The following is a 14,357-nucleotide window of genomic DNA, read 5'->3' on the forward strand; positions in this document are numbered from 1 at the left end:
AAATTGAACTTCAATAATCCCAATCTTTTCTTAGGAAATAAATAGGATTCGAAGATCAAACCAATTAATCCCTTGACCTTCTTTTATCTAAGTAAAGGTTAACAAAGTGGAATTAAGATTCAATTCTCATCATCATTGATAAGGATAACTAGGATAGGACCTCTAATTTCTCATACCTTGCCAAAAGTCTGTTTACAGTCATTGATTTATTTTACTCGCCATTTAAATTGCTTGTTCTTCATTTACTTTAATTTCTAATTAAACTATTCACTCCTCATTCTCAAAACCCCAATTTACAATCTCCATAACCAATAATAAGAACATACTTCCCTGCAGCTCCTTGAGAAGACGACCCGAGGTTTAAATACTCGGTTATAAATTTTAAAAGGGGTTTGTTACTTGTGACAACCAAAACGTTTGTACGAAGGGATTTCTGTTGGTTTAGAGACTATATCTACAACGCGACTGTTTTTATAAAATTCTTTACTGGCAAAAATCCTAACATCAATTACCGACAGTTGAACAAAGTGGCTGTGAAGAACAAGTATCCGTTGCCTAGGATCGACGACTTGATGGATCAATTACAAGGAGCTGGAGTGTTTTCTAAGATTGACTTAAGATCTGGTTACCATCAGATAAGGGTGAAAGAGGATGATATCCCTAAGACTACATTTAGGACGCACTACGGACACTACGAGTTTGTGGTGATGTCCTTTGGGTTAACGAATGCACCTGCTGTTTTCATGGAATACATGAACAGAGTATTTTGTCCCTTTTTAGATAAATTCGTGGTGGTTTTTATAGACGACATCTTAGTTTACTCTAAGACGGTGAAAGAGCATGAGGAACACTTGAGGATTGTGTTGCAAATCTTAAAGAAGCGGAAATTGTATGCTAATCTGTCTAAGTGTGAGTTCTGGAAAGAGGAAGTAAAGTTCTTAGGTCACGTGATAAGCAAAGGAGGAATAGCGGTGGATCCTTCTAAGGTAGAAGCGGTGATGGAATGGGAAAGACCAATGACGGTGATAGAAGTCAGAAGTTTCTTAGGCCTAACCGGGTATTACCGGAGATTCATTGAAGGGTTTTCCCGGATTACACTACCGATGACTAAGTTGATAAGGAAGGAGGTGTTATTTGTGTGGACGTCGGAGTGTGAAAAGAGTTTTCAAACTTTGAAGTAGAAGTTAACTTCAGCGCCTGTTTTGATCTTGTCGGAACCGCATGAACCATTTGAAGTATATTGTGATGCGTCACTGAAGGGTTTGGGTTGCGTATTAATGCAACACTGGAATATGGTGGCTTACGCATCGCGTCAGCTGAGACCGCATGAGGTAAATTACCCAACTCATGATTTGGAATTAGCGGCGATTGTGTTTACGTTGAAGATTTGGAGACACCAGTTGTACGGAGTGAGGTTTAGCATCTTTTCTGATCATAAGATTCTCAAATACATCTTTGATCAGAAAGAGCTTAATATGCATTAGAGGAGGTGGATGGAGTTGTTAAAGGATTATGATTTTGAATTGAGTTATCACCCTGGAAAGGTGAATGTGGTAGCAGAAGCTTTGAGTCGAAAGTCCTTGATAATTGCTTGGATGAGAATCAAGGAGGAGGAGCTAGTGGATAAATTTGTGGATCTTAAGCTAGATATTGGTGAAGTTTCCGGAAGAGCTTTTTTGAATCAGTTACAGATCTCAAGTACATTTAAAACAGAGATTCAGAGAGCTCAACAGGATAAGCAAAAGCTTCGGCAATTATTTCAACCAGTTGGTGAGAAGAGGCTCAAGAAATTCACCAAGGATGATGAAGGGTTGTGGAGATATAAGGAGAGAATCTGCATACTGGATGTCGGGAGTTTGAGACAAGACTTATTGTCAGAAGCTCATAACAGTGGATTTTCTATTATCCCAGAAGTACGAAAATGTATTATGACTTAAAGAAGATGTTCTGGTGGTAGCTACAGTGGTATCCAAGTGCCTGACATGTCAGAAGGTGAAGATAGAGCATCAGAAACCATCAGGGATGTTACAGCCACTTGAAATTCCTCAATGGAAGTGGGAAGGAATTGTGATGGATTTTTTGACCAGATTACCGAGGACTAGGTCGGGATTTGATGCGGTTTGGGTGATCGTAGATCGCTTAACCAAATCCGCTCATTTTCTGCCTATTTGAGTGAACTGTTCTATGGAGGAGTTAGCAGGGTTGTACATCAAAGAGATTGTAAGGTTGCATGATGTGCCATCGAGCATAGTATCAGACCGTGATCCCCGATTCACATCAAGGTTTTGGGGAGCTTTCCAAAAAGCTTTCGGTACGAAGCTGTGTCTCAGTAACGCATATCATCCGCAAACGGATAGACAGTCGGAGAGGACTATTCAGACGTTGGAAGGTATGCTAAGAGCATGTGTTTTGGATTAACCTAGAAGTTGGGACCGTTACATGCCATTGGTGGAGTTTGCGTACAATAATAGTTTTCATGCGAGCATTGGGATGGCTCCATATGAGGCCTTGTATGGACGGAAGTGTCAGTCTCCACTTTGTTCGTATGAATCTGGTAAAGTAAGAGTTTTGGGTCTTGATTTGGTAGCGGGGACTATTAAGAAGATTAAGAAGATTCGAGAGAGAATTCTAACTGCTCAGAGTCGACAGAAGAGCTATGCGGATCAGAGAAGGAAACCGTTAGAGTTTGAAGTGGGAGAGCATGTATTTCTGAGAGTTACACCAATAACTGGGATTGGAAGAGCGATTAAGACCAAGAAGTTGAACCCAAGGTTTATTGGACCATTTTAGATTCTAAGGCAATTCGGTCCGGTGGCGTATCAAGTAGCCTTGCCACCTCATTTGTCTAACTTACATGAGGTATTCCACGTGTCATAACTCCGTAAGTACACGTTGGATACGGCTCATGTGTTAGAGCCTGAGTCGGTCGAGTTGAGGGAGAACTTGACATTTCAAGTAACGCCAATGAGAATTGATGACACTAGTGTGAAGAAGCTGCGAGGAAAGAAAGTTTCATTAGTTATGGTCTCTTGGAAGAGAGCAGGAGTTGAAGAGCATACTTAGGAGTTGGAGTCCAAGATGCGAAAGGATTATCCCGAGCTTTTCTCAGGTAATCATTAAAATTTTTAGGGCAAAATTTCTTATTTGGTAGGGAGAATGTAAGAACTGAGCTTAATTAATCGTTTAATTAAGTAATTAATATTGCCCAACATAGAGTCCGAAAATTTAGAATGAGAATTTGAGGATTTAAATATGATTTTTGGACTCAGTAGGTTTTTTCTGAGTTAGAAAATATATTTTCTGCGAAAAACTGAGAAAAACCATGAACCTGCAGTCGAACTGGTTGAACCAGTTCAAGTCTGCCCGGTATTGCGCGAAAAAAAGTGAAAACAGTCTAAAACCTTAGAAAAATATTAGAAGTTGAAAAACCGGGTGTAAATTTTAAAGGTTTAGCTCAAAGTCGGGCCAAACGGACTAAAAACGCTAACAGGTTGGATCGGGCCCAAGTTGGGCCCAAGCCCAACATATATATAGGTTCATTAATGAACCCTTCAGCCATAAGACACCACACACACCAGAAATTGAGAGAAGAAGGAGAAGAGAGAAGAAGCACTACTCACTTCTCACTTCAATCCGCGATATCTCGAGCTACGGTGCTCCGATCTACGTGCCGTCAGTGGCTACGCGAAGCTCTCGCTGAGCGCATCACTTTTATCTAATTATTGTGGTAAGTTTCACGAGTTTCCCTGCCGAGTTTTCGTGCCGTTGTGAAATTCGAATTTTTGAGTTTGGTTTTGAGTGAAATCTTGTGTTTTGGGTGTTTAGATACACTCTAGCACTTGATTGCTTGTGATTTTAGCTTCTAAAACTGTTGGGTAAGGTGATTTACTCTTGAACCCTTGTGAAATTTCAATTATAATGAGCCCTAGGTTGATTTGTGATGATTTATGTATATATATAGCTTGATTATGGTGAGTTTGGAGCTTGTTGGTGATTGTTGATGCTTGTTGGAGATTCTTGGTGGCTTAGATTATGATTGAAAGCTTGCTTGTGCTCAATTTGGCTTTTTTGGCATATTGGGAATCAGCCAAGGTATGGTTTTGGTTTCTCCTATGCAGTACATAATATTCATGGACACTTAGGCTAGTGACCCATAGGATAGGTTTGAAAATTTATATGTTGTTGATGATTGGTTGGTTAATGATGTATAGTGAATTGATATTATTGATGTTGTTAAATGATGATGTTGAGATATGATGACTTTTTGAGCGAATCTATTTCTATACAAAAATAGAGCATCTTGTAGAAGTCTTTTCGAATAATTTTTCGTCTACCTTATTATTCTTCAAGGATCCTTTGATTCATTATGTTAGATTTCAAGGAAAATCCATTCTGGCTTCAAAGAATTCGCCTTTTTTGATGAATAAATGGAGATACTATCTCATTTATTTCTGGCAATGTTATTTTGATATTTGGTCTCAACCCCGAATGATCCATATAAACGAATTATTTGAGAATTCATTTCATTTTTTTTGGGGGTGCTTGGAATGTTATATATATTTGATTATTGAGATTTGAGAAGGGTGAAGTGTGATCGAAAAATTGGTATTAATTGTGAAAAGTGACCCAAGAGGGTAGATTGTGCTGTAGATGGGAGTTTGGTATTGTTTTGGTTGGTTTGAGTTATGAAAATTGCAAGATTGGTAATTTCTGAACTTTTGGTAAAAGTTAATTTTTGGTGAACTTTGTCTGATCATAACTTATGCCTCAGTTTTCAAAATTTGGATTTTTGTAGAGGAAGTTATGATCATTCAAAGTTTGGTGTCAAAATCTAAAATTTTACAGAGTTGCAGAATTTTGTGATTTTTGGTATGTGCGCACGCACACCCCTGCGAAATTTTAGACCTATGCGCATACACAGACACGTGCGTACGCACATGCAGAGGAAGGCAATCTGCTCAGGGCGCTAGCACAGCCTGTGCGTGCACATACCTAATGAATGTTTACAACCTGTGCGCACGCATACGTTGGGAAAGGCAATCTGTAGATGGCGCGAGAACGCCTTGTGCGAGCAAACAGAATTGCAATTTTTGGTAACTGTGTGTACGCACACTTCTACCCGTACGCACACGTTTTAGAACTTCTCCTGAGCGTGCGCACGCACACCCCTGTGCATACGCACACGCCGTGTTCCTCAATTTTAAATTTTGTTTTCAACTATTTCACGTTCCCAACAAGATTGTAAGCTTCTGTGACATCATTTTAAGACTCTTGGGCTTAACTTTGTATATGAGAACATGGGAAAGAACCTAAGCGATTTAGTTGATATTATTATGAAAAATTAGAAAACAGAGGCTTAGGTTTCGAGTGTACTGAGGATGTGTTTGATGGCATCTGAAGGTAGATTGGTATATGAAATGAGAACTGATGAACTGTTGAGTTCGGAACTGAAATGTGAATTGACAGTAGTTGAGATGAGTCAAAGACTCGGAATGGAAATGTTGATTGACAGTGGTTGAGATGAGTCGAGGAATCGAATGTGCAATGATGAATCACTAATGTATTGAAAATGTTTTCTGAAAAACCACTGAACTACTATTTTATATTGAGATTATGAGACGCTATGCACCCGGCAGGAACGGTAGTTAATCCCGCCTGTCGAGGTAGCGACGGCGACGTAAGGACAGTGGTTAATCCTGCTTACGTTGAGATGTGAGGTCTGTGGCAAGAGTTTTCCGCTCGCATCCCTTCGGATCAATAGAGTGTTGAGGCACAAAATCCTGGACAGTGATCCGAGCACCATATCTCAGGGGTTCCCAGTAATGGTTCCGAAGGGCGACATCTCCATGGAGATATGTTGGGTTGGCAGTTGAACTGACAATGTGATATCACAGCCAGTAGAACAGGCATTCATTATGTGCATCTTCTATCTGTTTGCTTGCTTTGCCTATTTGTAATTGTTTGCCTAACTGTATAACATACCTATTTACTTACTTGAATTACTTGCCTTATATGCTTCTACTTGTGTTTTACTTGCATTACTATTAATTGTGATTTCTACTGGGATTGAGGAGGTTCAGAAGGCGATGGCGATGGGATCGCATGGAGGATAGGTTGGTGAAGGTTGTGGGACAGCGGAGAGTTGTTAGTTAGAGAATCCACTAAGATAGATTACCCTTTTATTGTATTATGGTTTAAGCTATGCTTTACTATTTTAGTATGCTTTAAGATAAATCTTGTGATGGATATGAAGTCTAGGATTGCCTTTGGAATCCCGGGGTCTTATATCCTACATCACTGGGCACTGTTACCATACTGAGAACCTCCGGTTCTCATACCATATTTTTGTTATGTTTTTCAGATGCAGGTCACAACCCACCTCGGTGAGTTGCTTTGGATGGTGACAGTAGCGGAGGATCTGTTACTCTTGGAGTCTTTTTGATTTATTTTGTATATATATATATCTCACTTTTGTATTTTGTTTTTGGCCTAGAGGCTTGTATTTGAGAGAGAAAAACTTGTATAAGCTGATTTTACTGTCTGGTTATGTATATCTGTATATAGCTAGCCGGCTTAAACTCCGCGAGCTGTGGCTAGATTATCATGATGTTATACTATTATCTTTTGTTATATCCTATCTATTTCTTGTGCTTTAAGTTAGAAGCTTCGATAGTACATTTTGCGCTTTTTAAAAACCTGTTTTTGAGCTATACCTTTCATCAGGCTTCTAGATAATATTAATTCTTTCTATATATTATATGTATGAGCTTAGAATTATCGTAACCTTTGATTAACCTTTGCTTTACGGCGCGAGGTAAAGCTTAGGCTAATTAGGGTGTTACAAATGACATAATCCCTCGATAAAAATTTTGAACTTGTTTTGATATGATAAATCATTTCTAGTACTTTTTTCCGGAAGTTCTTATTTTGGAATCTTCTTTGAAGAGAGTTTTGCTTTGATTCTTTTTCTATCTGATTCTATCTGTTCACTTGAATCTTTTTGAGTGTTCATCCTTGATGTTTGGTGCACAAAATCACAATCACACTTTTGCAATTCCGCACAACTAACCAGCAAGTGCACTGGGTCGTCCAAGTAATACCTTACGTGAGTAAGGGTCGATCCCACGGAGATTGTCGGCTTGAAGTAAGCTATGGTTATCTTGTAACTCTTAGTCAGGATATCAATAATAATTCTCAATTTTAATTGGAATGAGTAATAGAACATGGATTAAATAATACTTGTTATGCAGTAATGGAGAACAGGTTGAGGTTTTGGAGATGCTCTGTCTTCTGAATCTCTGCTTTTCTACTGTCTTCTTCTTCACGCACGCAAGGCTCCTTCCATGGCAAGCTGTATGTTGGTGGATCACCGTTGTCAATGGCTACCATCCATCCTCTCAGTGAAAATGGTCCAGCTACGAGTTTTGTAGGGCTAATCATCTGTTGGTTCTCACTAGTGTTGGAATAGGATCCATTGATCCTTTTGCACACTGTCACTGCGCTCAACATTTGTGAGTTTGAAGCTCGTCACAGTCATCCCTTCCCGGATCCTACTCGAAATACCACAGATAAGGTTTAGACTTTTCGGATCTCAAGAATGCTGCCAATTGATTCTAGCTTATACCACGAAGACTCTGATCTCACAGATTTGAATGCTCTGTTGTCAGGAGAGGAAAACAAACTCGTGAACCAGAAACCAAAGAGATACACACTCAATCTAAGATAGAACGGAAGTGGTTGTCAGGCACGCGTTCATAGGTTGAGAATGGTGATGAGTGTCACGGATTATCGCATTCATCATGTTAAAGTGCGAGTGAATATCTTAGAATAGAAACAAGCATGATTGAATGGAAAACAGTAGTAATTGCATTAATCCATCGAGACGCAGCGGAGCACCTCACCCCCAACTATGGAGTTTAGAGACTCATGTCGTAGAAGATACAAAATTCAGATGTAAAAAATGTCATGAGGTACAAAATAAATCTCTAAAAGTAGTTTTTATACTCAACTAGTAACCTAGATTTATAGAAAATGAGTAAGCTAAGATAGATAATGCAGAAATCCACTTCTGGGGCCCACTTGGTGTGTGTTTGGGCTGAGCACTAAAACTTTCACGTGAATAGGCTATTCCTGGCGTTGAACTCCAGCTTTTGTGCCAGTTTGCGCTACCAAATCTCGGGCCAAGTATGAACTATTATATATTGATGGAAAGACCAGGATGTCTACTTTCTAACGCAATTGAGAACACGCCAATTGGGATTCTATAGCTCTAGAAAATCCATTTTGAGTGCAGGAGGGTCTGAATGCAACAGCATCAGTAGTCCTTTTTCAGCCTCTGAATCAGATTTTTGCTCAGGTCCCTCAATTTCAGCCAGAATTTACCTGAAATTATAGAAAAACACACAAACTCATAGTAAAGTCCAGAAATATAATTTTTGAATAAAAACTAATAAAAATATAACAAAAAGTGACTAAAACATACTAAAATCTATGTAAAAACAATGTAAAAAAGGGTATAAATTATCCGCTCATTACAAGACCAAACTTAAATTGTTGCTTGTCCCCAAGCAACTAAAAAAATAGGATAAAAAGAAGATAATATACAATGAATTTCAAATATCAATGAAGCTCAATTCCAATTAGATGAGTGGGACTTGTAGTCTTTTTGCTTCTGAACAGTTTTGGCATCTCACTTTATCCTTTGAAGTTCAGAATGATTGGCATCTAAAGGAACTCAGAATTCAGATAGTGTTATTAATTCTCCTAGTTCAGTGTGTTGATTCTTGAACACAGTTACTTTATGAGTCTTGGCCGTGACCATAAGCACTTTGTTTTCCAGTATTACCACCGGATACATAAATGCCACAGACACATAACTGGGTGAACCTTTTCAGATTGTGACTCAGCTTTGCTAGAGTCCCCAATTAGAGGTGCCCAGAGCTCTTAAGCACACTATTTTTGCTTTGGACTACGAATTTAACCACTCAGTCTCAAGCTCTTCACTTGGACCTTCATGCCACAAGCACATGGTTAGGGATAGCTTGGTTTAGCCGCTTAGACCAGGATTTTATTCCTGTGGGCCCTTGGTGCACGAATTGTGAATCACACTTTTCACAACTCGTACCACTAACCAGCAAGTGCACTGGGTCGTCCAAGTAATACCTTACGTGAGTAAGGGTCGAATCCCACGGAGATTGTTGGTTTGAAGCAATCTATGGTTATCTTGCAACTCTTAGTCAGGATACCAATTATAATTATCAGTTGAATTTGCAGATAAAAAAAAGAGCATGAAATAAATACTTGTTACGCAGTAATGAATAATATGTTGGACTTTTGGAGATGCTTTGTCCTCTTTATTTCAGCTTTTCTCTTGTACTCCTCTTCACACACGCAAGGCTCCTTCCATGGCAAGCTGTATGTAGGGTGTCACCATTGTCAATGGCTACTTCCCATCCTCTCAGTGAAAATGGCCCAAATGCTCTATCACAGTACGGCTAATCATCTGTTGGTTCTCGATCATGTCAGAATAGAATCCATTGATTCTTTTGCGTCTCTCTCTATGATCAACAATCGCAAGTTTGAAGCTCGTCACAGCCATTCAATCCTTGAATCCTACTCGAAATACCACAGACAAGGTTTAGACTTTTCAGATTCTCATGAATGCCGCCATCAATTCTAGCTTATACCACGAAGATTCTGATTACGAAATCTAAGAGATACTCATTCAATCTAATATAGAACGAAAATGGTTGTCAGGCACAGGTTCATGGATTGAGGAAGGTGATGAGTGTCACGGATCATCATCTTCTTCATAGTGAAGCGCGAATGAACATCTTAGATAGGAACAAGCGTGTTTGAATAGAAAACAGAGATAATTGCATTAATTCATCAGGATGCTGCAGAGCTCCTCACCCTCAACAATGGGGTTTAGAGACTCATGCCGTCAAAGAGTACAAAGTTCAGATCTAAAATGTCATGAGGTACAAAATAAGTCTCTAAAAGTTGTTTAAATACTAAACTAGTAACCTAGGTTTACAGAAAATGAGTAAACTAAGATGGATAGTGCAAAAATCCACTTCTGGGGCCCACTTGGTGTGTGCTGAGCCTGAGACATAAGCTTCTCACGTGCCTGGGCTGTTTCTGGAGTTGAACGCCAGGTTGTAACCTGTTTCTGGCGTTGAACTCCAACTTGTAACTTGTTTCTGGCGCTGAACGCCAGACTGCAACATGGAACTGGCGTTGAACGCCAGTTTACGTCATCTATCCTTGAGTAAAGTATGGACTATTATATATTGCTGGAAAGCCCTGGATGTCTACTTTCCAACCCAATTAGAAGCGTGCCAATTGGACTCCTGTAACTCCAGAAAATTCATTCCGAGTGCAGAGAGGTCAGAATCCAACAACATCAGCAGTCCTTTTTCAGCCGGAATCAGATTTTTGCTCAGCTCCCTCAATTTCAGCCAGAAAATACCTGAAATCACAGAAAAATACACAAACTCATTGTAAAGTCCAGAAATGTGATTTTTAATTAAAAACTAATAAAAATATACTAAAAACTAACTAAATCATACTAAAAAATAAGTAAAAACAATGCCAAAAAGCGTATAAATTATCCGCTCATCACAACACCAAACTTAAATTGTTGCTTGTCCCCAAGCAACTAAAAACAAAGTAGGATAAAAAGAAGAGAATATACAATGAATTCCAAAAACATCTATGAAGATCAGTGTTAATTAGATGAGCGGGGCTATTAGCTTTTTGCTTCTGAACAGTTTTGGCATCTCACTTTATCCTTTGAAGTTCAGAATGATTGGCATCTATAGGAACTCAGAATTTAGATAGTGTTATTGATTCTCCTAGTTCAGTATGTTGATTCTTGATCACAGCTACTTTATGAGTCTTGGCCGTGGCCCTAAGCACTTTATTTTCCAGTATTACCACCGGATACATAAATGCCACAGACATATAACTAGGTCAACCTTTTCAGATTGTGACTCAGCTTTGCTAGAGTCCCCAATTAGAGGTGTCCAGGGTTCTTAAGCACACTCTTCTTTTTGCTTTGGACCTCGACTTTAACCGCTCAGTCTCAAGTTTTCACTTGACACCTTCACGCCACAAGCACATGGTTAGTGACAACTTGGTTTAGCCGCTAAGGCCAGGATTTTATTCCTTTAGGCCTTCCTATCCACTGATGCTCAAAGCCTTGGATCCTTTTTATAACCCTTGCCTTTTGGTTTTAACGGCTATTGGCTTTTTGCTCTTGCCTTTTGGTTTAAAGAGCTTTTGGCTTTTTCTGCTTGCTTTTTCTTTTTCTTGCTCTCTTTTTTTCGCATTTTTTTTCTGTAAGCTTTGTTCTTCACTGCTTTTTCTTGCTTCAAGAATCATTTTCATGATTTTTTAGATTATCAAATAACATTTCTCCTTTTTCATCATTCTTTCAAAAGCCAACAATTTTAACATTCATAAACAACAAATTCAAAAGACATATGCACTGTTCAAGCATTCATTCAGAAAACAAAAAGTATTGCCACCACATCAAAATAATTAAACTATTTTAAAATTCAAAATTCATGTACTTCTTTTTCTTTTTCAGAAAACAATTTTCATTTAAGAAAGGTGATGGATTCATAGGACATTCATATCTTTAAGACATAGACACTTAGATACTAGTGATCATATAGTAAAGACACAAACATAATTAAACATGAAGCATAGTAAACGAAAAACAGGAAAATAAGAACAAGGAGATTAAGGAATGGGTCCACCTTAATGAGGGTGGCGTCTTCCTCTTCTTGAAGAACCAATGGTGCTCTTGAGCTCCTCTATGTCTCTTCCTTGCCTTTGCTGCTCTTTCCTCATAGCTCTTTGATCTGCAGTCAATTGCTCTACCACTGAATTATGGAAAAACAAAAGCAATGCTTTTACCACACCAAACTTAAAAGGTTTGCTTGTCCCCGAGCAAAAGAAGAAAGAAGTGGAGAAGATGGAGGAGATGGAAGTGTGTGAATGGGTGGGTTTGGGAGGGGAATGGTTTGAATTTGAATGGTGAGGTAGGTGGGGATCCTGTGGGATCCACAGATCCAGTGGGGTCAAGGATTTAGCATCCCTGCTCCAATTAGGTGTACAAAATGCCCTTACTGTGCAATCCTGACGTTTAACGCCAGACTACTGCCTGTTTCTGGTGTTAAACGCCCAAATGTAGCCTGTTTCTGGCATTTAACACCAGACTGATGCTTGTTTCTGGCGTTAAACGCCAGCTTGGTGCTTGTTTCTGGCGTTAAACGCCAGACAGATGCTTGTTTCTGGCGTTTAAACACCAGAATGATCTTCCTCTAGGGTGTGCTATTTTTCATGCTATTTTTCATTCTGTTTTTAATTTTACATTTGTTTTTGTGACTTCACATGATCATCAACCTAAAGAAAACATAAAATAGCAATGGAAAATAAATAGATATAATTAAATAACATTGGGTTGCCTCCCAATAAGCGCTTCTTTAATGTCAATAGCTTGACAGTGAGCTCTCATGGCGCCTCACAGATAATCAGAGCAAGGTTGGAACCTCCCAACACCAAACTTAGAGTTTGAATGTGGGGGTTCAACACCAAACTTAGAGTTTGACTGTGGGGGCTTTGGTTGACTTTGCAGTGAGAGAAGCTTTTCATGCTTCCTCTCCAAGATTACAGAAGGAGAACCTTGAGTCTTATAGTTTGTAATGTCTGCAAACCATGGAGCTTCCTGAATAGCAAACAATTGCTCATCTGGAAAGGTTTCAGAGATCTCAGTAGGAGGGAGGGATGCTCCTGCTACTGGTTCTATCCGGGACATGTGATCAGCTACTTGATTCTCTGTCCCTTTTCTGTCTCTTATTTCTATATCAAACTCTTGCAAAAGCAACACCCATCTTATGAGCCTGGGCTTTGAATCCTGCTTTGTAAGTAGATATTTAAGAGCAGCATGGTCAGTGTACACAATCACTTTTGATCCTACTAAGTATGATCTAAACTTGTCAATGGCATAAACCACTGCAAGTAATTCTTTTTTTGTGGTTGTGTAATTTTTCTGGGCATTATTTAAAACACTGCTAGCATAATAAATGACATGCAGAAGCTTGTTATGCCTCTGTCCCAATACCGCACCAATGGTATGGTCACTGGCATCACACATTAGTTTGAATGGTAATGTCCAGTCTGGTGCAGAAATAACTGGTGCTGTGACCAGCTTAGCTTTCAGGGTCTCAAACGCCTGCAGACACTCTGTGTCAAAGACAAATGGTGTGTCAGCAGCTAACAGATTGCTTAGAGGTTTTGTAATTTTTGAAAAATCCTTTATAAACCTCCTATAGAATTCTGCATGCCCCAGAAAGCTTCTGATTGCCTTAACATTGGCAGGTGGTGGTAATTTTTCAATTACTTCAACTTTAGCTTGATCCACCTCTATTCCCTTGTTTGAAATTTTATGCCCAAGGACAATCCCTTCAGTCACCATAAAGTGACATTTTTCCCAGTTTAAAACTAGGTTGGTCTCTTGGCATCTTTTCAGAACAAGTGCTAAATGGTTAAGGCAGGAGCTGAATGAGTCTCCAAATACTAAAAAGTCATCCATGAAGACTTCCAGAAACTTCTCTACCATATCAGAGAAGATAGAGAGCATGCACCTCTGAAAGGTTGTAGGTGCATTACACAGACCAAAAGGCATCCTTCTGTAGGCAAATACTCCAGAAGGACATATGAATACTGTTTTCTCTTGGTCCTGTGGATCTACTGAAATTTGGTTGTAACCTAAATAGCCATCCAAAAAGCAGTAGTATTCATGACCTGCTAGTCTTTCTAGCATATGGTCTATGAATGGTAAAGGAAAGTGATCCTTCCTGGTGGCTGTATTGAGCCTTCTGTAGTCAATACACATACGCCACCCTGTAACTGTTCTTGTAGGAACCAGTTCATTTTTTTCATTATGAACCATTGTCATACCTCCCTTCTTAGGGACAACATGGACAGGACTCACCCAGGGGCTATCAGAAATAGGATAAATAATCTCAGCCTCTAGTAACTTAGTGACCTCTTTCTGCACCACTTCCTTCATGGCTGGATTTAGCCGCCTCTGTGGTTGAACCACTGGCTTAGCATCATCCTCCAATAGGATCTTGTGCATGCATCTTGCTGGGCTGATGCCCTTAAAGTCACTTATGGACCACCCAAGAGCTGTCTTGTGTGTCCTTAGTACTTGAAGTAGCGCTTCCTCTTCCAGGGGATTTAAAGCAGAGCTTATGATCACCGAAAAAGTGTCACCTTCTCCCAGAAATGCATATTTCAGGGATGGTGGTAATGGTTTGAGCTCGGGTTTAGGAGGTTTTTCC

At 39.4% G+C, this 14,357-nt stretch overlaps 1 long non-coding RNA gene across 1 annotated transcript in view; it reads right to left on the reverse strand.

The window, feature by feature from the left end:
• LOC107622312 overlaps window positions 1-4,538 on the reverse strand; it is a 16,004-nt gene extending 11,466 nt beyond the window's left edge. The window contains exon 1 of the long non-coding RNA XR_001616175.2: window positions 4,262-4,538. This is a non-coding gene — a long non-coding RNA (uncharacterized LOC107622312). The remainder of the gene's footprint in view (window positions 1-4,261) is intronic.

Source organism: Arachis ipaensis, chromosome B10 (genome assembly GCF_000816755.2).
Source record: "Arachis ipaensis cultivar K30076 chromosome B10, Araip1.1, whole genome shotgun sequence".
In the NCBI taxonomy this organism is placed as follows: domain Eukaryota; kingdom Viridiplantae; phylum Streptophyta; class Magnoliopsida; order Fabales; family Fabaceae; genus Arachis; species Arachis ipaensis.